The following is a 24427-nucleotide window of genomic DNA, read 5'->3' as shown; positions in this document are numbered from 1 at the left end:
ATATGGCATGAGCTTAGTCATAGAGTGAGACTAGGGAGTTGGACCATCTCAACCATGGTGCGCTTGCAATTGTATATAGTTTTGTGTATTCATTAAAGATTTTCATTTAATTTTAATCAGCTAAAGAGCAATATTCATGACTTACAAGTAATAAAAAAAATTACAAGGATGAGGCATATTCATTACTTACAAGTAATAAAAAAACTTACAAGGATGAGGCATATTCATAACTTTTGCAGTCCCACGTTGGATATTAACACTAGAAGCAACTCATATTGTTCATGTACATACAAGACAATATGGGAGTTCATTATACCCAACAACTTGTGGTGTTGTTGTTCGTGTTGGCTCTGTTGGACCCTGCAATTAAGATTCAATATACATTATTCAATAAGATTAACTGTGCAACATAATGAAATATTGAAAAGTGTGTTACCTTGTTGAGCTTCGCTTGGTTTCGAGAATAGTTTAATATTCTCTACTTAACAGGGCCAACCACGTGAAGGTGGAAGCTCATTTGGCCCCTCCCCCCCCCCCCCCCCCCAACATCACTCTAAATTCCCCATTAACATCTTATAACATTCATTCATTCATTCTTTCTACCATTAATAAAATATAGCATTCATTCATTAATATCACATAACATTCATTAACACATAACACTGATTAACATTAATTAACACACAACATTCATCAATATTAATTAACACATATCATCCATGACCATTAATTAGCACATAATTACATTCACTAACACATACAAATCATCCATTATCAAATAAGTTAGATTACAATCATTTCTTTCTTTGTTTTTTCTTTGAAGCTATGAAAAGACTAAGTGGAACATCAGTTTCTTCATCATTTCCCCCCTCTGCAGATGTTCCACCAATTGCTCGTGATCTCAATGTATGCCTAGTCCTATACTGAGGATGAGGACGCTGAAGCGAAGGGGGGTCCTCTACAATAACAAAGAAAAGGGTTAAATTCAAAAAAAAAAAATTATTGTTACAAGTATTTCATTAATTTAGAGAACATAATTGTTGTGCTCTTTACCTGATGGGGCCACATCATTTTGTGTAGCCTCAACCTCAACATGCTAAACACCCTCTAGATCATCTAGAGTTGAAATAGTAAAGGTTACATTAATGTTGAACACCAATAGAAATTATATTTGTTTAAAGCAATAAAAGTGGTCCTCTTTACCTGAGTGGGGAACATCACGTTCTTGATGTTGTGTACCCAGATCATGCTCCACTTGCTCACCACCGACTACATGCTCTAAAATATTAACAAAAAAGGTTACATTAATTACTACTCTAATTACAAATTAAGATGTTTAATTGTATTAATAGCTAAATAAATAAATTTGAATAGCAAATGAATACCTCCACTATTGGGATGCACATCCGGACCTTCATGTGCAGGTGGTGTTTCACAATTAGCAGGCTGCATTCCAATGACATGCACATTATTATCATTGCTTGCTTATTTAAAACAAATACAATCACTTTATATTAGAACTCAACATCAATTAGATTATTGGTATAGTATTCAATTTGAAACAACTTCCATTTAGCATATTTACCTGTGTGACGGATGCACTCGAATGTTGTGTATGCCCACTCAATTCTCGTAGCCGATCAACCACGACTACATAGCCTTGCTGGTAGGCAATTTTCTTGTCATCTTCTATGGGCACTCTATTGAATTCAGAGCCCTGCATTTTTGCTTGGTACCGTGAATTTTGCTTGCATTGTTTGATAAAAAAAAAACGTTTGCAATTTATTAATATTTTGATGCAATATTTTGTTTACATGAGATACTTACAATTCATGCAACAAGTTTCATGTAACCACCAGAGCCTAGTTTGTGTTGCCCGTGCTTTTCTTGCCTTGCCTTGGTTGCCTTTGACGTGTCACTTAGTCTATAAAAAGTTTGAAATATGTTAGATTATATAAATATAAAGAGTAATTAATTAGTACATAATTACATTCTTAATAGTATCTCGTACCTTCTTCTGGCATCTACCGGTGTATTTCCTTTTTTCCTTTCAATTCTCTCCTTGGCATCTAAAATTAGGTCCTTCCACTCCCTCTCTGGAATCATGGGGGGATGCTCATACTTTAGGTTCCTCTCCAAATGGGTCCTGTATTGGTCCCTCACATACTTTAGATATGTGCCAAGTTTTTCAAGGAGCTTGGTTTTGTCAAAGGTGTCATTTCCAAACCACTCAACCATTTGGTTTGTCAATTCATCTTTTAACCATTTTTCTTGGTCATTCCACCTTTTAAAGCAAAAACAAACCTGTTAGATTCAGAAATGAACTGAAGCTACATTTATTACACTTCAATAAATGGATCAAAGGAAAATTATTCTAGCAATGATATGAAATCAAAAGTGGATAAGGGTTAGTTCACATATGATGTACCACCTTTTACGTATGGTGGGCCCAAATATCTGCAATGCAGTGTCACTAAGATGTTTATAGAAAATATCATTGCCTACAAAAATCCTGTGGGAAATCAATTTTTTCGTATGCCTTCTTTTATAGCATTACTTTGTTGGTCCGTTAATAACCAAGGAAGCTCACTTATATTAATCTGGTCTCCATGGATATTTGATTAAATGACATTTATCATTGCATGATTGGAATCCTAAATGTCACTACATATTTTGACAATTTTTTCTTTGTCACGCCTTCCATCCAATATTTTCCATAATGTCTCTGTTATATTCTTTCCAATATGCACACTATCAAACAAATGAACAATTTGTAACTGCTCGTAGTAGGGCAACCTACTAAATTGTCGGGGATAACTTTTTATTTTTAGGAAGGTGGTCATTTATGCCTTCACAACCTTCATGATCATCAATCACATCATCAGTAAACAAAACAAAACAGAAAAGATGTTTTATGACAAACCAATAGATGGAATGGCATTACCTTGACGATTAATTCTATTATATTCCTTCCATAGGTGAGGTGTCATTCTTCGTGGCTTTGATGTATTCTCTTCTTTCCCATTGAAAAGATGTTTCAGTATTTCGATACTTATGATTTTTGTGGAGAAAGTGCCTATACTCATCAAACACTTGCTTTCCTAAACTTTTTGAATGACAAGATTTCACCTTTGGACCACAAACAAGACATGCAAATTTTCCCTTTGTTTGAAGACCTACAAGATAATGTATAATTGGATTAAATATGATAATTTTTTGACTTATAATGTTCATGCACAACTTAAACACTATAACGTACCACAAAAATATGTTAGCCCTGGGGCATCGTGTATTGTCCATAGAAGCATCGCATGGAATTGAAATTGTCTTTGTCCTATTGGTCTAGAGACGTCATACATAGTGACACCATTCCATAACTCCAACAACTTGTCGATAAGAGGCTCAATATATACATTCATATCTTTAACTTGGTACTTACCTAATCAAATGAATACAAATATTACATAATTATTATGACCATTTTACTGCAATATTTATAATTAAATTTAGACGACTATATTTAAATGATAAAATACCTGGAACAATCATTGCCAACATTATGTGCTCCCTCTTTATTGACATCCATGGAGGAATGTTATTGTTGATAACAAAAACAGGCCACACTGAGTAAACAGATCTCATCTCTCCAAATGGATTGACACTGTCCGCTGCCAATGAAAGCCTGAGATTATGAGGTTCTTCTTTAAAGTGTGGCCACTTTTCCTCTATGTCCATAAATGCTGAACCATCCGCAGGCATTCGAATAATGTCATCTCGACTTCTATTGCGTGCATGGTAATCCATAAATTGTGCCAAGCTAGTGCACTTGAATAATCGTTGCATATGTGGAATAATGGGAATATAGCGAAGAACCTTGCAAGGAACCCTTTTTGTTATTTGATCTATTCAATATCTACTGATATAAAATTTAGGGCATTCAATTCTAAATTCATGTTGTTTGTGATATATAATATGATCATTGGGACAAACATGTATTGCTTGATACTCCATTCCAATATCTTTCATAGCAACAGATAATTCTCGGTATGAGCGAGGTAGAATATTTGATGGTGGTAACAACAACTAACCTATCAATCTATAGCAAAAAAAAATAATTTGTTATAATAAATAATATTAATGGTACAACATGATTCACAGTTTATTATGACATGTATGACATGCCTTAACATAAGTGACATTGTTATGTTGGATAAACCATTCATAACCTTCAAGTTCACCAACAACAATACAACGGAGAGAAGAGTTGCCTGCGAGCCTTCATAAAGGGCCTCAGATACCTTCTCAAGTAGAGGGACGTCATGAACAACATCAAGGTCATCTTCATCATCATGATCAGCTGCGTGAGTACTAAATGAGTCATGGATCAATGTATTTGTACCATCATCTTCAATTGTGTTTTCTGGCTCATGATCATCATCTTCCATGGGATCATTATCTTCAGCTTCTATATTCACACCTCCATGTTCGTCCACTTCAAAAACCATATTCTCAGGTTTGTGTTGATCCATACCATGTGCTCCGGGGTGCTCGACCTATATAAAATTGATATACATAAATAAACTGTGATCATGATCTCATCATCACGTGATTTATTATGTATATAAATTGTCAAAATGATATAATGAAAAACTTACCAATGGATGATAATCATGTCCACCTTCAATGTGACCATGCAACCTACAATGTTTCTTTGGTGTTTTGATTAGAAGTCTTCTAGTCTTTAACCCCTTACAAATTTTGCATGGACAATAACATTTTCCATCACCTTTTCTTTTCAAGTTAGACCACAATCTAACAATTGTCTCCTTATTTTGTTGTTCGTTGATATTGTCTGACATGGTCTTTCTTCACAGGCAAGAAAATAGAAATTATCATCATTGAACAAAGCATCTTATTGAATTTAGATTTCTAGTTTGCTTATGGTACATCACACAACATGGAAAACAAGAAATACTCAATAAATAATAGGATTCATTGATCTAGTATTATCACAATCTGCACTTGGCCTTCAATATTTTCTCCTCCTAACATTGTTTATCCATTACTTGTCAAGTATAAAACTCTAAATGCCATTTGGGATTTCATACAAGACCTACAAAATAGACCCCTCCCACGGATGAGATTCTCTACAAACAACTCTGGAATGATGTTCTTGATGTTAGATGCATTTACCTTGTTTACTAACCCATTGATACTCTTCCGAAGGGCATCCCATGTCATGCGCTGGTATTCCACACTGCTCTTGTCTTCCACATCTTTCATCATTTGAGCCTACTTAAATGGGGGAATGTAACACCCCCAGTTCTTCCAACACCCTTCTCAGCTCCTCTTACAACACCTTTGCCATTCCCATTCTAAGATGGAGCAGACAAAACACCAGAAGTTTTCACTTCCACTGCCTCTCTGTCCCTCTTGTTTCTAGAAGCCCCTTTACCACTTAATTCATGCTTATTTCTATACATAAACCCATCAAGAAGCATGAGTTTTTGCATATAAGTTCGCCCCAATAATTTACAGTTATTTTTCATCAAGATTCCCTCAGGAGGTAGCAGATCCTACTTCCATACTTTAATTATGTTTTCTCAAAGGACAATCCTAAAAATCCATGCATTGAAAACAACTTTTTACACCTTTGTTGGTTGTGGTGGCATCACAGAGAGTTTACATCAATAAATGAAGAACATGCCAATGCTTTTAATGTAGCAGTAGAAGTCTATCTCTTATTCAATATCTCTAGTGAAACCCCCATGATCTTTTGTTGGAGTAGAATTTGTTATATTCTAGAAAGGGTCTTGTCCTTTGTTGATGGGATATTCATCTACCTCAAGAAATAACTGTTCTTTTCTCCAACAAGAAGTGGAACTAAATGAAGATCTAGCACCATGAAATGAATCCTCAAAAGGATTACTATAGTTAGTTTTGGTAGATAATGATTTGGGTAAAATACTAATGTGGCTTTACGAAACATTATGTACTAGCTTAGCATACTCTAACAACTTTGGTGCGACATGCTACATCCAATTAAGTCTCCATCGGTATCTCTATTGTGTTTATGGATTTGGATTCAATGTACTCTTTTGATACATAGATTTTACTTTCAAGTGAGGAGGTTTGTATGTACTTACTTGTCTTTCGATTGCATCCCTATTTCAAGAATTTCTTCTATCAACAAATCATTTGTTGTAAGTTGTACAAGTGGAAGCTTGAACATGCCTTCCATGATAGCCTTGTTGATACATTCAACACCATCTTGTGCAACAAATCTTTAGAATTCCATTTTTCCGAATTGAAGAGTGAGTAGTAGGGACAATCTAGGATACTTACAGAGGTTTTGCAAGAGAGATAAATAGACCTAAATATTATGGCTTAATACTGATCAATAGGTAAACAGATAAGAAACTCTCAATATCAAAATGACTTTCTCAATTGTCTTTACTAGAAATGGATAGATCTGTGAATAATGGCTTTATGACTATATGTCAACTTTAGACTCAATCCAAGAAGAGCTAGAACTAATATGCGATATCTAGATTTATGATCTCTATAATATAACAATCCCATAATTATGTTTCCACGCATCTATACCACAACACAAACATCATTCTAGTGTTCAGCCATAACAATTGATATCCTAATTATAGAATGTGAAATATGCACATAACTATGAATAAAGATTAAGAAAAACAAAGAAAGATGCTTATTGCAAACATAAATGACTAATGGACAAGAACTGAATTCATTGTAGATAGTTTTGAATATCAAATTCACTTATTTGTGTGCATTTAGTAACTCATGTGCTTGTGGCTGTATATGGTGAAAATGGATAACAATAATAATGATATTGAAAGGCTAAATGAATTCAACCACAAAAACCCTAGCCTAACAACAACAAAGATCCACCATAACATATGAAGATTACCTAAGACAATGCAAATCAAACGAAATCACAAAGATTATACCATCACATGTCCAATAGGGTTTGGATCTCCATTCTTCCTATCTCCATTGATCTTGCTTGATATGTTTGCTCTCAAATTTTATGTGCACAAGAGCTCAACAAAGAACGGAATGTGGTTGCTAGTAGGATTGCCTATGTTCAAAAGTGTAGTGTAGTCAATTGCATAAATTGATTAGAATGATTGATTAGGGTTGATAATGAAGGAAGCATCTCCTTATATAGAAGACACTATAAGAAATGGAGGGATAAGATTGAGAGGTGTAAAAGGAGGTCGGCTATGATTAGAGGGTAGGTAAAAGAAATAATAAAATAATAAAAGGGGTAGGTAGTGTATGAATTAAGAGATGAATGACATGTGTCATGGGTAGAAAAGACTAATTAATTAATTAAATAAATAAAGATTTATTTAATTAATAGAGGAAGTGAGATCAATTAAATAAATAAGATATTTATTTAATTTAGGAAAAGGATAATTTAAATAAATAAATGTATTTATTTAAATGAGAAATAAGGCTAGAAGAGGATAAATGAATTAATTAAATAAATAAAGATTTATTTAATTAATAGAAGAATTAAGCTAAAGTAATTAAATAAATAAAATATTTATTTAATTAGACATGACAATTTTAGGTGTCTACATTTTGCCCCTCTTTGAGACAATGCGGCTTGTAGCGTTGTTTCAAAGAAGATAATATGAACTGATACAGAGTTGCCCCAAGATGGGAATGATATGCCCCCTCGAGAGATTGGATGAAAAAATATCTGAAAAGATCGCAGACAATCTCTCGATAAGAAAGAAAGGCTAGAATGGACTGACCGGATAAAGTGACAAAGTCACGGGATAAAGAAGATTGACTCAGGAAACGAAGGCTAGGGGTAGTCTATAAGATAGATCATGGGGGAAAATACATCCTCATTGTCATCTACACATCCACGAGAGCAGACTGTAGAGCGAAAATAGAGCAGCAATAGTCAGCAGCGATGGCCTTCATTCATAGATTCGACCGCGTTTGCCGATTCCAGAGGCCAGTAGAGGCAGGAGAGCCGGTAAGTACCACCAAACCTCCTCGTACTTTGACACATTTAATTTTGTCATTAATGCATGGTACATAGGGCAATAAATGCACTTAGACTAGGGTCCAAAAAATGTCCAAAAACATCCAAGCGCATCTGCGTTGGTGCGAGGCGCGTCTGTGCTTGCGAGGCGCGTCTGTGTTTGTGCCAGGCGCGTCTACGTTTGAAACCGCGTCTGTGCCAAATGTGGCTGCGTTTGTGATGGTCAGTCGTGTCTGTGCCAAGAAGGCACATCTGTGTCACCCAGGCGCGTTTGTGCAGAGCATAAGCACGTCTATGTTTGTCAGGCGCGTCTGTGTTTTTCAAGCACATCTGTGCAGTCTTTAAGCGTGTTTATGTCAGGTAAGCGCGTTTGCGTTTTAAAAAGTGTGAAATTGCATCTTCTAGGTCAAATCGACAGTTCTGTGATGAACATACACTGTCGATTGGATAAGCTGCTGAGAGAATACACTCAAGTAGGTCCTCTAGGGAAGACTAGAATAGATCAAGGCACTTTGTGATGAATAGTCAGTACCAAGATATAGTACTTTGTGATGAACAGGGAGTACTAGAATATGAGCAACACTTTGTGATGAACAATGAGTGCAAATGTGAGTAACACTTTGTGATGAATAGGGAGTGCCAATGTGAGTAACACTTTGTGATGAATAGTGAGTGTCACACACGTAGTACTTTGTGATGAACAGGGAGTACCACTAGGATAGAAGCAACACTTTGTGATGAACAGTGAGTGTCACTAGGGTAGATAGCAATATGCATTTAGATAAAAAGTAGCATTTTGTGATAAACAGGGAATGCCACTATGACTGCCATTAGTGATTTGCTTGACTGCAGGAGTATTTGCCGATGCTGGAGTCACGGGAGAGATTCCCGTCTACTCAGAGGTTGCGACCTAAGCTGATAGCCGAGGAGCGAGCTGCTATTGAGGAGATGGGATTGAGACATGTTCTATATGTGCCTGAGTTTCGGGTGAACATGGGATTGTTGACTGCGCTGGCGAAGTGATGGCACTCCGAGACCTGTACTTTTCATTTGCCGATGGGTGAGATGACAGTCACCCTTGAGGATGTATATAGGATACTGAGGATACCGATCGATGGGGAGCTAATCCCATATAATCGAGATGGAGATAGGGAGGCCCTGAGATGAATATTCCAGGACCCAGGACTGGAGATGAGAGCAGGACATGTGGCGTGGGACACTATGACAGCCACAGGGCTAGCGCTGCCAGCAGTGGTAGGAGGAGCGATCAGGGGGTTCCTGTATCCGAATAGGGCGACACGAGGGTTGGCTGTGGGTTGGAAAGGAGCACTGGAGACATTGGTGATGCAGCACAATAGATATGCTTGGGGACCATGTGTGCTAGCACACCTCTACTATGAGCTGCATCAGTTCGTATATCATGGATCGGTGGGATTGGGCTGCGGGGTGACATTGTTGCAAGTGTGGGCTTATGAGCATCTGCCAGTGACAAGGCCGATACACTTCAGAGGCAAGGGACATGGACGCAGCTTTGTGCACTTGTATGATATGATCACGTCGCAGCCACGGATTGGCAGGTTGGAGCACTGGCGGCGAGTGATAGATGATATTGACATGGTCATATGGAGACCATACCTGGGATGCGAGCAGTGGGAGGACGATGCAGTTGAGCTTCCTTACACCTTCCAGAGTAGGTATCTGATTGGGCGGATGCCCTATGTGCTGGAGAGGCAGCTGGTGGACAGGGTTGGTCGGCAGTTTGGCAGGATTCAGAGGATGCCACAGGGCTCAGGCATGTATGCACGGACTGTTAGAGATCAGGCACAGTTTGGGCCCCTATTATCATATGATCAGGCAGTTACACAGCTGGTAGAGATGATGCCCCTACCCTGAGACATGTGGCTAGAGATTGAGGATGCCGACATGGATGCTGAGTACACAACATACTGGGTAGAGCATCCCTTCCCACGCATGACGGATCCGGGAGAGCCATTGGATGGAGATGTGAGTGGGGATGATGATGATGGTGGAGGTGATGGGGGTAGAGGCCAACAGAGGAGGAGGGGAGCAATTGGAGAGAGGAGGGTTGCACCTCAGAGGGAGGGTGGAGAGGAGAGACAGGCTCGGGTGGTGAGGGGTCGCGGTGGATTGCCACTACAGGTGCCAGCAGCACAGGGTCCCAGATAGGTACAGGTACAGGGACAGGGACAGATACAGGGATAGGTACTAGTACAGGTACAGGTACAAGGGTAGGCACCTGTACAGAGGAAGCCACAGGCAGAGGCGAAGGGGGCTGACGCAGAGGAGGATGAGCTGATAGAGCTGAGGGAGATCTGCCAAGGCCAAACAGATGAGATTTAGGAGTTGGAGAGGGAGAGGGATCGGCTCAGGAGGAGGCTCAGAGATACTGAGCGGGAGCGGGATTAGGCTATTCAGTGTTATACAGAGGCTGAGACAGCACTGAGGGCGGGGAGACAAGCAGCAGAGGACACAGGGGTAGGCTATGCTTATGTTCTATGGGCAAGGGAGGAGATTGCCTACTGGAAGGATCTCTATTATGGTGCAGTACCAGCGGATCAACGGGTGAGGAGCTTCCATAGACCATTGCGTATAGCGACAGCTACGGGAGGGAGCCGGAGGAGACAAGCATCGAGTAGTGGGGTTATGGGTCCTCCACCACCACCAGATAGAGGAGACAGGAGGGATGATCCTAGGGCGGGTCCTTCAGGGGCTCAGATTCCGTCAAGGCCAGGCGGCTCAGAGGGAGGGAGTTCATCATAGCCATAGAGGGCTCCCTATGTATCAGTATTCTACCATTTTTGTATGATGATGTAGACACCTGTGGGTGATTGTAGCCATATGTTTTTGACATCATTGTATCATGACACTTTATGATTATATATATATGAGATGATTCATCTTTGCGGTAGCTATATGCATGTGTACCTATGAGATGTTCTTATGATGTATGCTTATGATATGTATGCAAATATGTACATGATGCAATGCAATATTTATGCTTTTATGTTTTATATGTGTAGCGTCCTAAAATTGCGACACTTGCAATTTCGACCGCATTTGGGTCTTCACGATGGCGACGCAACATGCAACCTGAATGGAGACCCCGAAACCTGATTATGACATTGAAAACTGCATTTTCTTGCACCCTGGCCTGAACCTCCTTTGCACCCTGCTATCTTGGGAGGTGGGACCAGAGTGCCCAGCGCCCTGGTCCCCCAGGACCATGGCGCCCAGCGCCCTGGTCCCTGGGTCCTATTTTGGGCCCGGTCTCTTTTGGACTTCGGGTCTTTATGTTTGCAAATTGGAAAATTAACTTTCCTGGTCGGCCTAAGGTCGGGAAAATCAGTCTATTAACCCTAATTGACAAGTATATAAACTACATTTTCCTCTTTCATTCGATATGATGGGAAAAGCGTGGAAACTATACCCAAGCATTCAAGCATTCAAGCATTCTTTCAAGCAGTTGATCATTCTAAGTCTCCATTCAAGGCTAAGTGTTGCATTCAAGACAAGGATTCAACCATTAAAGAGGAGATCACATACTACATGCTACATACAACATACAACATACAACAAACAACAACATCTATACCTTCGCACATAAGGATACAAACATCCTTACAACAAGGTATTAGTACTTGTTTTACATTACAGACATTTACATTTTACAGCATTTCTCATTTCTTGGTTAATTCCAAAACCGGGGTTTGACCTAAAGGCAAACCCCTAATCCCTAACCCCCCAATCGTCTTCGCTTTTCTGTGTGTAGGTTGCACGTACGCGGCTGAAATTGAAGATCTGGAATCCTTGTGCAGAGACGAACAGATCCCCCTTCGTTTCGCGGATTTTTCGGAGGACCGTGTGCACACCGAGCGCCATCGTCCCGTCAACTTTTGCTCAAATTTGTAGGACAGCGCCGTATCGACATTTTACAGCTAATTCCAGGTCCGCAGCTTCATCCTATATCCCTATCTCAGTTTATAAGCGAATCTTTCTCACTTTCTATGCATTCCTAGCTTAATCATTCTATCTACATTCTTTACAAAAGAGGGTATCCTTGCTATCACAACCCTTGAAACACATTTAGCATCCAATCTTGCATTGTGTGGGATTGGATCTTGTGGGTTTCAACCCCTCTTTTGAATGTAAAGTCTCTCCCTTAAGTGAAAACCATCAACCCTAGTGATCTCCCTTCTCTCTCCTCGGAGTTGGAAGAGGGGAGAGCAACTAGGGTTCGATCGCGATTTTTCGCTTTACATTTTGGTGAGCCCGACGTGAACATCCTTTCTGATTATTCATAATTAGATCTGAAAATTGGATTCCTTGATTACATTTCCATGTTTGATCTTTTGCAAAATTTTAGAGGTTAATTGCATAAAAACCCTAAATTTTCTTTTTAAGTAATTAAACTTGTGAAATGTTTAATTGTTGATGCTTGTTTCAGATCTGCCCTTCTCTTACAAATTATCAATTAATATTTGTGCTTTGATTTTGAAAATTAAGTGGTTAAGTGTCAAAACCCTAATTTTTGAAACCCTCTTGATTCAACCTTTGACTGATAATTTCACTGATCAAAACATCTCCAAATCAGCTGTAACTTTGGATTCCGCAATAAAATCACAATATCTTTCATCCCTGAAAATTTGGAAAAAAGTTGCGAGGATCGTGTGCACTCCGAGCGCCATCGTCCCCGACATTTTTTCCAAAATTTCGGGAGCTAGATCTTACTGTATTTTTCTGCTAAAATCCAGAATTTTGGCTGATTTTATCAATTCTAACACTTTCAAAATTACAGTCAAAGTTGGTCTAGCGATTGCTTGGATTGAGGCTTCTAATCATTCAAAAAATTGTTGAAATTGAAATTTGTGTCAAAATTGTGTTTCTTACAGTCCTAAATCTGAAAAGTGTGTTATCATTCATTCAAAATTTCAGTGATTTATTCAAATTTTTGCAATTTGTGATTTTTGAAATTAAGTGCTTAATTACAACAACTTTGATTTCCGCTTTCAGAATTGAATTTTGCGTGAAATTGAGTCAATTTTCAAATTTCAAAACTTGCATTGCTTTTGGTATTCCCTCTAAAATCATAAAATTCAAAATTTCAGTTTCCCTCTCTTTTTCAAAATTCAAATTTTGCATTTTTCGACAATCTTGGTAGGGTTCAATTTTGAGATTGCAACTTTAATTTGGCCTATCTACAGATCGTAAAATCACTCAATTTTTTTAGGTTAGCTGTAAAATCATCATAACTTTCATCCCTGCAAATTTCGAAAAAAGTTGCGAGGACCGTGTGCACTCCGAGCGCCACGGTCCCGGACATTTTTTCCGAAATTTTGGGAGATTGTCCTGATTGTATTTAACAGCTTAAATCTAGAAGATTGGCTGGTTTTACTGAAAATTGCTACCTCTAAATTCAAAATTTTCTCTCTCTCTTTAGTGCATGAGTTTTACAACAATAAGTCCTACTTACACTATTCCCGTTAGACGAAGCCTTAGAATTAAGTCCTTCCAAGGTTTAATTACTGAGGATATGGAACCTAATTTGAATGGTCTTTTTAACGAGGACATGGGTAATTCCTCTAATCCTCTTAATGATGAAGAAGCTCTCCATGAGGTTTCTGTAGAACAACTTTCAAAATTGGATAACCAATTTGACGATTTTCGACAATGGATGTCTCAAGAATACCCTGATAGTCAAGCTCTTCCTTTAATTGAGGGTCTAAAACGTATGCTTCAAAGTGATAAGAATGGAATTGATATTTTGCATGGTATTGCACACATTGTGGGTTCGAATGTGATGCCTATGAAAAGTTGTGCCGAAACCTTAGGTTATACACAACCTCCTACTCAAGACAATCATTCTATTCCTTTGACGACTTCTATTGCTAGCATACCTACTTTTACATCAAACATAATGACTACTTCAACGCAAGACATTCCTCCTGTGATCACCAGTCATGGGGGAAATCCCTCTTCTTCAATCAACCCTCTTCCTTCATTCAATCCGAATTCTTCATTCATTCCTTCAATAAGTGTTCCTATTACATCTCCACAAATGAACATGACGCAAGGGGGCAACTCGTTTAATCATTCCATTCCTCTTTGTAGTGTTCCTCCTGTCCAATCATCTCCTATGACTAACTATCATAGTGTCCCACCACCTTACTCTCTACCTTCTTTCAATAACATAACACCTCCATCACAATCTAACACATCTAATATGAACTCTTCGACTGAAGTGACCATTAACAATCTTGCACAAACTGTCTCTTCTTTACAGCAACAAATTGCCTCTATGAATCAATCTAAGTTTAGTGTGCCCACATTTGATGTTGCGAGCCCACTTTCTCTTGACATTGTTCGAGCTATCCCCCCTAAACATGTTGAAATTCCGCATTTGGAGCTTTATAATGGTAAGGGTGATCCTCTAACACATGTTAAGACCTTTCAAACAATATGTACTGATTTTGCTTATGACCAAAGGTTGCTTGCAAAACTGTTTACTAGAACACTAAGAGACAAAGCCCTACAATGGTATTGCTCGTTGCCTTCCTATTCTATTACTTCTTTTGAACAACTTGCAAATGCTTTCATTCAACAATTTCAAAACAATATAAGTCCTAAAGTTACTTTGATTGATTTAATGCATTGTAAACAAGGTGTTAAAGAAAAAGTGACTGATTTCATTGGTAGATATAAGCATTTGTATGCTCAAATTTTTTTTCCGGTGCCTGACAATGATATTCAAAGAATCTTTATTTCTAATTTACAAAAAGATATTCGAGACAAACTCCTGTTTTCTGAGTTTACTTCTTTCCAACAGTTGTGCGCAACTCTTCACAATTATCAATTGACTGTGAGTCAAATGGAACAATCACATCCTATGGCTCCGAGTGATAAGGGTGATAGTAGTCAACAACCATTTGGGAAGTTTAAACCGAACAGAGAGTCCATTAAATTCAATGAAAACATCATCAACAACAATGTGAATGCAGCATCAGGTGTGTCTCCTATTTCTAAGTTTTTCAAGAGAGAAAGAAAGTTTACTCCTTTGAATGAATCATTGCATAGTATTATGAATAAGTTATTGGAACAAAATGTGCTTACTCTTCCTCCTATAAGGCAAATTGATCCTGCAAAGATTAATTCGCTCTATTTTGATAACAAATCTTTTTGTCAATTTCATCGTCAACCTGGGCATGATACTGAAAAATGTTTTGCTTTAAAGGGGAAAATTCAAGATTTGATTGATAATAATACTATCTCTGTTTCTGGTGTGAATGATAAAGGTAACAAATCTGTAGCTCTTCCTAACCAAAATCTTCATATTTTTACTGATCCATTACCTTCTCATACCTCTAATGCGATTGATACTACTGATTCCTCTGTCTCACCTGATGATCTCGTATCTATGACTCCGAATGTGATTAACTTTGTGGAGCAATAGAAAATCCCTAAATAACTTTCCATCACATTTGATTCCAGTGAAACTATCAGAGCACCTGATGGTCCTTTATATATAGTTGCAAAAGTCAAGAATACACCTTGCCGTGGAGTGCTTATTGACCCTTCTTGTATGGTTAATGTCATTACTGAAGAATTTCTTTTTACTTTGCAATTGAATCAAGTGATCTATGATGAAACAAATGTGGTTGTGAAATTATTTGATGCATTTTCTTCTCCTGCAATTGGTTCTATTACATTACCTATTGAGGTCCATAACAAATCCCTTGATGTGGACTTTGCTATTATTCCATCATCCGAACAATTTCGTGTGAAGCTAGGCTATCCTTGGCTATCTTCCATGAAAGCTATTGCTTCTCCTATTCACAAGTGTTTGAAATTTCCCCATAATGGTGAAGTTGTTACTGTCAATCATAGTCTCTTTAAACCAGCTGAAAGAACTTCTAGCGTTCCTCTTGATTACTTTTGGCCTAAACAATTCCAATCTCTTCCTCCGCGAAGTGATCATCTTTTCAAATCTTATCAAAAGTGGAAAAAAGACATGATCCTATCTCTAAGTGAACCTAGAACACCCAAACTTGACATTCCTATCATTCTTGAGAAGGAAGTTCTTCCTTTGAAAGATAAAACTAATGTCTTTCCTCAAGAAAATTACCAACCCATTCCTATGGATGTGACTATGTCTATATCTAATAAACTTCCTAAAAGTAGACCTATCCCTCCTCGTCATGATGGACTTGGTCTCCTTCCTAAGCCAAAAATTCCTCCTTTATATGGAGCAGTTCCTCCTCCTTCCTTCTATAGAGAGAAGAGACCTTCTTCTTCTCCTATTATCCAGCCTAAGAGACCACAACCTAAACACCCAAGTACTAAGGATGAGAACATTCCTCCTCCTCAATCTCCTAATCTTCCTACTAAGACTAGACGAAATCGTTCTGCACGTGAACGCCGACGAAAGCATCGTCTTAGAGCTCAAACTTCACAATCCCCAAAAACACCTTCAACAAGCATTATTCCATTTTCTCCTCAGCTGACGATTGAGCCGAAATCTCCTAAACATAAGATGCATGATGGTCTTGATCCTGTGTGAGTTAAAGATCCTATTTTTTTAAATCTTGATGATGATATAGATGAAACTGTTATTCATGATGCAAATGTTAATCCTGTTCATTCTGATAGTGAATATGAATATGTTGATGTTGATAACCATTTATCTAACGAATTTTCTAAAGCACTTATCCTAGCTCCTAGACAAGAACACCGCGGCTTGGGATATGAACATAGCCCTTGTTTGGATCTTGTGATAGCTCCATCTGCTATGTTGGATGTTCCTCCTCTAGTGTGTTCCCTACCTTCCCGAAACATTGATCAGCAAGATCGGGGGGTAGATGACATGCTAGACTAGTTTCATTAGCATAGCAGATTCTCTCCTCCTCTCTTTTGTCACTTCTTCTATATGTTATTCTCATTCTTCTATTTGTTGTCCTTGGTGTTGTCTACTTGAGGACGATGCAAAGCATTGAGATCTCTCGATCTCTCTCATGTTGACTCAAAAGACACATGTGTTCCCTTCTTCTAGGCGACCTTCCTTGATTGGGGAATGAAGAACAATTATGCATACATACATATGATATACATGAATACTGACCCCAAGGAAAGCGAAGTCACCTTGTGCTTTGTGTTTTGTGTCTATTATCCTTGGGCTTATCTCACACTTGGGGGCTAAATCCTTGTGATAACGTGCTCCTTTCTTTTCTCATTTCTTATATGTATCACTACCTTAAAGCAATCACCCCCGGTGAGGCGTGTGCGATCGCTTTAACGTAGGGGGGCATACATCCCGTCCATATCTTTTCAAGATACTTGAAAATTTCTTGGCAATTTTAACCTTGCCTTGAAAATTTTTGATATCTTTCTTGCATGACTCATAGTGAGGGAACCTTACTACTGACAATCATGGTTCTCCATCGGGATCTTCCCTTTTACTTTGTCAATAGAAGTCGTAAGATCCTTAGTCCATTGGGGGCTTGGTGTATCTTGCCTCCTTGACATGGTGAAAGTTTTTCAATGTTGTTTCCTTGTACTTTACTGGAAGTATGAGCGTACGCTTATACTCCCGCTAAAGTGGGGGCTAAATGTAGTGTCCTAAAATTGCGACACTTGCAATTTCGACCGCATTTGGGTCTTCACGATGGCGACGCAACATGCAACCTGAATGGAGACCCCGAAACCTAATTATGACACTGAAAACTGCATTTTCTTGCACCCTGGCCTGAACCTCCTTTGCACCTTGCTGTCCCGGGAGGTGGGACCAGAGCGCCCAGCGCCCTGGTCCTTCAAGACTAGGGCGCGTGGCCCCCCAGGACCATGGCACCCAGCGCCCTGGTCCCTGGGTCCTATTTTGGGCCCGGTCTCTTTTGGACTTCGGGTCTTTATGTTTGCAAATTGGAAAATTAACTTTCCTGGTCGGCCTAAGGTCGGGAAAATCAGTCTATTAACCCTAATTGACAAGTATATAAACTACATTTTCCTCTTTCATTCGATATGATGGGAAAAGCGTGGAAACTATACCCAAGCATTCAAGCATTCAAGCATTCTTTCAAGCAATTGATCATTCTAAGTCTCCATTCAAGGCTAAGTGTTGCATTCAAGACAAGGATTCAACCATTGAAGAGGAGATCACATACTACATGCTACATACAACATACAACATACAACAAACAACAACATCTATACCTTAGCACATAAGGATACAAACATCCTTACAACAAGGTATTAGTACTTGTTTTACATTACAGACATTTACATTTTACAGCATTTCTCATTTCTTGGTTAATTCCAAAACCGGGGTTTGACCTAAAGGCAAACCCCTAATCCCTAACCCCCCAATCGTCTTCGCTTTTCTATGTGTAGGTTGCACGTACGCGGCTGAAATTGAAGATCTGGAATCCTTGTGCAGAGACGAACAGATCCCCCTTCATTTCGCGGATTTTTGGGAGGACCGTGTGCACGCCGGGCGCCATCGTCCCATCAAATTTTGCTCAAATTTGCAGGACAGTACCGTATCGACATTTTACAGCTAATTCCAGGTCCGCAGCTTCATCCTATATCCCTATCTCAGTTTATAAGCAAATCTTTCTCACTTTCTATGCATTCCTAGCTTAATCATTCTATCTACATTCTTTACAAAAGAGGGTATCCTTGCTATCACAACCCTTGAAACACATTTAGCATCCAATCTTGCATTGTGTGGGATTGGATCTTGTGGGTTTCAACCCCTCTTTTGAATGTAAAGTCTCTCCCTTAAGTGAAAACCATCAACCCTAGTGATCTCCCTTCTCTCTCCTCGGAGTTGGAAGAGGGGAGAGCAACTAGGGCTCGATCGCGATTTTCCGCTTTACAATATGTTATGCCAATGCAAATGTGAATGTATGAAATGCGGATGAATATGACAATGCAAATGTAAATTGTACTAACAGGTGTTGTGTGCAGGATGTGATGCAGTTGTGATATCTATATGTATGTATGAAATGCTTATATGTGATAATGCAGGTGCAACTACATGAAATGCGAATGTTTTTGGTGTGTCATTATACTCAGTCATGTGATAGCAGGCTACACGGACTCAAGAAGGATGATGGAATGTCAATCAAGAAAGGGGGATGAAAGACAGAAGATATGAAAGTGAAAGAGCTTCTTGTGCGTTATCATTATTGAGCTTTATTATGACAAAATAGGTTATGACAATTGAGGCATATGTTCGACCCATAAAGTCATTGTACTTGTTTGCATGGAGATAAGACAGTCACAAATAAGGAATGCCCCAGTTCATACTAGACTCACAGTGTCCTCATATCCTTGGACAAGTCATAGCATTACTAAGAGACAATCCACAGACAGCAAATACAAATAGGTGACGATACCCCATCCTCGCCTTTCTAGTCAAAGACATCCTGGAGATAGAATCTCTAGTCAGAGACATCCCGGAAAAGCTAAAAGACATGTCACCAAAAAAGATGAAATCAAAAGAAAACCAAGACTTGACACCAACATCCACTGTAGTCCTCAAGTTTAGTGTCTCTTGTCACTTGTATAAGTCTTATTTGATTGTGGTCACAATGTTTACTTTCACAAAAAGACTAGATAACATGGAACCATATGTTATTTGAGTCTGTTGAAAGATTTGATTTGTTGAAGCCCATTGTTGCTGCTATGTCTCATCTAAAACTGACTGAATCCATGAAATTGATACTTTATTGTGAAGAAGACAGAACTTTATTGCGGATTGGCGATATAGATGCTGCTTTATTGTGAATTGTGCGGGGATAGATTGAAGGAAGCTGGAAGAAACTGTACTCCTCAGAGCGTGCAATGCTCTCAGTTCCACACCCATCACTAGACGTAGGATTTGCCTTAGCCACAGATAGGATCTGATTTATTATGGATGGAAAAGGAAGTGAAAAGGGAGGCTTATTATGAATGGCTAACCAATCTTGGGTAGATCACTAACAAGCCATGATGGGAATGGGTAAGTTTATTATGAACGAATTGGTCGTGAGTGTGTGCAAAGTGAAAAGATGAAAGTGAATCCTGAAGGAGGGAGGAGAAATGTCTCTATGCATGGCGCTGGTGACCCGGTTTTCACCATGGTACTTGCCCACAGTGCCACCGAAGTGGTTTTCACCATTGGACGAAATTATTTCTCTTTACTTTTTTCGATTTTTCAATGTTTTTTTGTGTCACAAGGCGCCTGTTTGCCAGGTTTTCACCAAGTAACGATTTTGTTGTTTTATAATTTTTTTGTATTTTTGTATTTTTTTATTTTTTTTGTATTTTTGAATTAGGATATTCCAAAGAGCTATGTGTAGAACCTGCGAAGGTGCATGTTGTTGATAGGATCCTCCAAAAGTTCACCTTCTGTAGTTGAGAGCTGATATGCCCCAGATCCATATGCTGCTGTAATGATGTAAGGACCAAGCCAATTTGGTTCGAACTTTCCCTTCTTCTCTCTGTCTTGCTGATTTTTGGGGTTTTCTCTGAGAACCAAATCACCTACCTCAAATGTGTGAGACTTGACCTTGTGATTGTAGCTGCAACTCATTCATTGTTGGTAAGCTTTGAGATGATTAAAAGCAGTTTGTCTTCGTTCATCCAATAATTCCAGCTCTTGTAAGCGAGAGACCCTATAGTCTTCATCACTAATGATGTTTTGCAAAGAAAACCGTAAAGAGGGTAGCTCGACCTCAATAGGCAAGATGGCTTTAGTACCATAGACAAGTGAATAGGGTGTAGCTCTTGTAGGTGTGTGGACACTTGTGCGGTAGGCCCAAAGTGCAGGATTAAGTTGGATATGCCAATTACGACTAGCATCGTCGACTATCTTCTTTAGGATTTTAAGGATTGTTTTATTAGACGCCTCAGCTTGGCCATTAGCTTGGGGGTAATATGGTGTGGAGAAATGATGGAAAATATGGAAGCGGTCAAAAAGTTCACGAACATCCTGATTTTTGAAGGGACGCCCGTTATCAGTGATAATGGAAACAGGAATACCGTATCGGCAAATGATATAGTTGAGGATGAAAGTAGCAATCTATTTTCCTGTGACTTGTGTGAGAGGCATGACTTCAATCCATTTTGTAAAATATTCTATGGCAGTGATAATGAATTTATGACCATTGGAAGAAGGAGGGTGAATCTTGCCTATGAGATCGAGTCCCCACTAACAAAAGGGCCAAGGAGACGCAAGTGGTTGAAGTTCTTGTGCCGACACATGTATGAGGTCTCCATGAATTTGGCATTGCTTACATTTCTTGACAAACTGATATGAGTCTTTTTCCATATTGAGCCAATAATATCCAGTCCTGATGAGTTTCTTGGCCAAGGTAGGACCACTAGCATGTGGACCACATATCCCTTCATGCACTTCACGTAATGCAATCTGAGCTTTGTCGCTTTCTAAACATCTAAGAAGAGTGCCATCTAGACCTCGCTGGTATAGGATATCAGCTAAAATGACATATCGAGAGTATTGACGAATGAAAGTGCGACGTTGGTTATTTGATAGATTAGGAGGTAGAGTATTGTCACGTAGGTATGTGAAAATGGAACCATATAACTGGGATTCGGGACCGACAACACATATTGTCTCAGTAGGCATGATCTCATATGAAGGAACCAAAAGGTTATCCACCAAGAACTCATATCAGGTCTCGTTTGGAGGTAAATCAATCAGGGAAGCAATTGTAGCCATGGCATCTGCGGCGCGATTCTGCTCTCTTGGTATCTGCTCAAAGTCTATCTTTGCGAAGTGTTGTTTCAAGTCATCCACAATTTGTTTATAAGGCATTAATTTTTCATCTTTTGTTTGGTAATCATCAGTTGCTTGATGGATGACAAGTTGGGAATCCCCAAAAACACAAAGTTCCTGGATCTTCCATTGAACTGCAATTCATAATCCTGTTGTTAATGCCTCATATTCTGCTATATTGTTAGTGCAAGGAAATGATAAGTGGTATGATTTTGGTATAGAATCCCCTTGAGAAGTTATAAAGAGGATGTCAGCTCCTACCCCATGCTGTGTGTATGAGCCGTCGAAGTACAGTTACCATGGCTTTGCATGTGACATTGTCAAAATGGATTCATCTGGAAATTCTGAACTTAGAGGAACATCATCTATCATGGGAGCATCTGCTAATTGATCTATGATGGCTTTTCCTTTTATTGCTTTTCTGCCCACATACTCGATGTCGAATTCACTCAGGATCATTACCCATTTGGCCAATCGCCCAGTAAGTGTGGCTTTATTGAGAAGGTATTTCAATGGGTCTATCCTTGCAACTAACTTAGTCTTATGAGTAAGCATGTAATGTTGTAATTTCTGTGAAGCAAAGACCACGGCGAGACATGCATGCTCAATTGGTGTGTATTTTAGCTCATATCCTACCAATGTGCGACTGATATAGTATACTGCTTTTTCTTTGCCCTCAGCAATTTGTTGTGCTAAGAGTGCCCCCAGTGCTGTTGGAGTAGCTGATATGTATAGTAACAGTGGTTGATCAGGAACTGGTGGCATCAGAACTGGTAGATTTAGAAGATAATCTTTGACCATCTGGAAAGCCTATTGACAGTTATCATCCCATTTGAATTTGATGTTTTTATGTAGCAGGTGCTGAAAAGGATTACACTTATCTGCCAGTTGTGCTATGAATTGTCGGATGGACTGGAGTTTGCCTTGTAAGGATCGAAGTTGACTGATATTTCTTGGTGGTTGCATCTCTAAGATGGCCTTGACTTTTGCTGGATCGGCTTCAATTCCTCTTTTGGATACAATGAATCCTAGGAGCTTCCCGGAGGTTACTCCAAAGACACATTTCTTGGGGTTTAATCTTACTTTGTATTTTTCTAACCGATCAAAGACGACTGAAAGTATATCCAAATGTGTATTTCTGTCTATTGATTTTCCCAAGAGGTCATCAACATAATCTTCCACGGTTACGTGCATGAGATCATGAAAGATAGTAGTCATGGCTCTTTGATATGTAGCACCTGCATTTTTTAGCCCGAAAGGCATGACATTCCAATAGAAAGTTCCCCACGGACAAGTAAATGATGTTTTGTGTTGATCCTCGGGCATGATCCTTATTTGATTAGAACCAGAGAATCCATCCATCAATGATAACATTTCATGACCTGCGGTGAGATCAACAATCAAGTCAATATTTGGTAATGGGAAGTCATCCTTTGGACAAGCTTTGTTGACGTCTCTGAAATCTGTGCAAATTCTGATGCTGCGATTGGGTTTACTGACAGGTACTAAGTTGGAGATCCATTCGGGATAATCGATTGGGCATATGAATCCGACATCCAATAACTTCTCAAGTTTCGCTTTGACTAGTAATGCCACTTGTGGATGCATTTTTCTTAATTTCTGTTTTACTGGTTTTGCCCCCGGTTTGACTGTCAAATGATGCATTACCAAATCCGGATCCAATCTAGGCATATCAGCGTATGACCAGGCAAAATTGATTTGTCGTTCTTTGAAGAAACTTATGAATTTTGACCTTTCAGACTCTGTCAATGATTGAGCTAGGAATATGTTGTGTGGAACCTCTTATGTACCAATGTTTGTTTTGATAGTCTCCTCTACCAACATGGATGACTTTTTCCATATGATGCTGGGAGAATGTCAAGCCTTCCATCTTTGGGTGCCTCAGAGAGGTTTTTGCCCTCAGATACATCCTTTCTTTTACTTTTTTGGGGTCAGACAACGCCACAGTGTGGTTTTCGCCATAAGACCCTTGATTTGTTCTTATTTTACATTTTTGCGACTGGAAGGTCCAACATCCTCACCAAAATATGCCACGCTATTGAGTTCTATAGTGTATCCCACTTTATGGTCTCTAGGAGGAAGATCATCTCGTATGCCCAGATAGTCAATAAAAGCTTCAGAGTTTTGGAATGTGTCAAACTATGCAGGTCCTTCATGATCCCAGTCAATGAGTTGGTGGTGAACAAGGGGAAGGCCGTTAATGTCTTTGAAGTTAGCGGAGCTAAGAGTGAAGATGCAGTTATATTGGGGTATGTCAAGGTAATTATCGAGGTCATCGATGGCACTCTCCTCATGAGTCTCGATCGTGAGTGAATCCAAATTATCATCACTAGTAGCGCATTATGGGACAGGTGTTCTCATCCTATGTGATTTCAACCTAGAACCTTGAGACAAGGACTGTGTGGAATTCTCATGGGTTGTTTCTTGACCAACCCTAAACTTATTATAAAATTCCTCTTCTTTTGTTGGTTCATCTAGCTCTCTGAATGTCTCGATGAGCTCGTAGTCACTGGAGGACTTATTTGAACCCCATTCCCATTTGTTGGAGTCTGTGGAATAGCGATCCTCTTATTGAATTT

This window comes from Cryptomeria japonica, chromosome 6 (assembly GCF_030272615.1).
Source record: "Cryptomeria japonica chromosome 6, Sugi_1.0, whole genome shotgun sequence".
NCBI classification, from domain to species: Eukaryota; Viridiplantae; Streptophyta; class Pinopsida; order Cupressales; family Cupressaceae; genus Cryptomeria; species Cryptomeria japonica.
The sequence above is the reverse complement of the archived record's forward strand: the minus strand, read 5'-3'. Positions refer to the sequence as shown.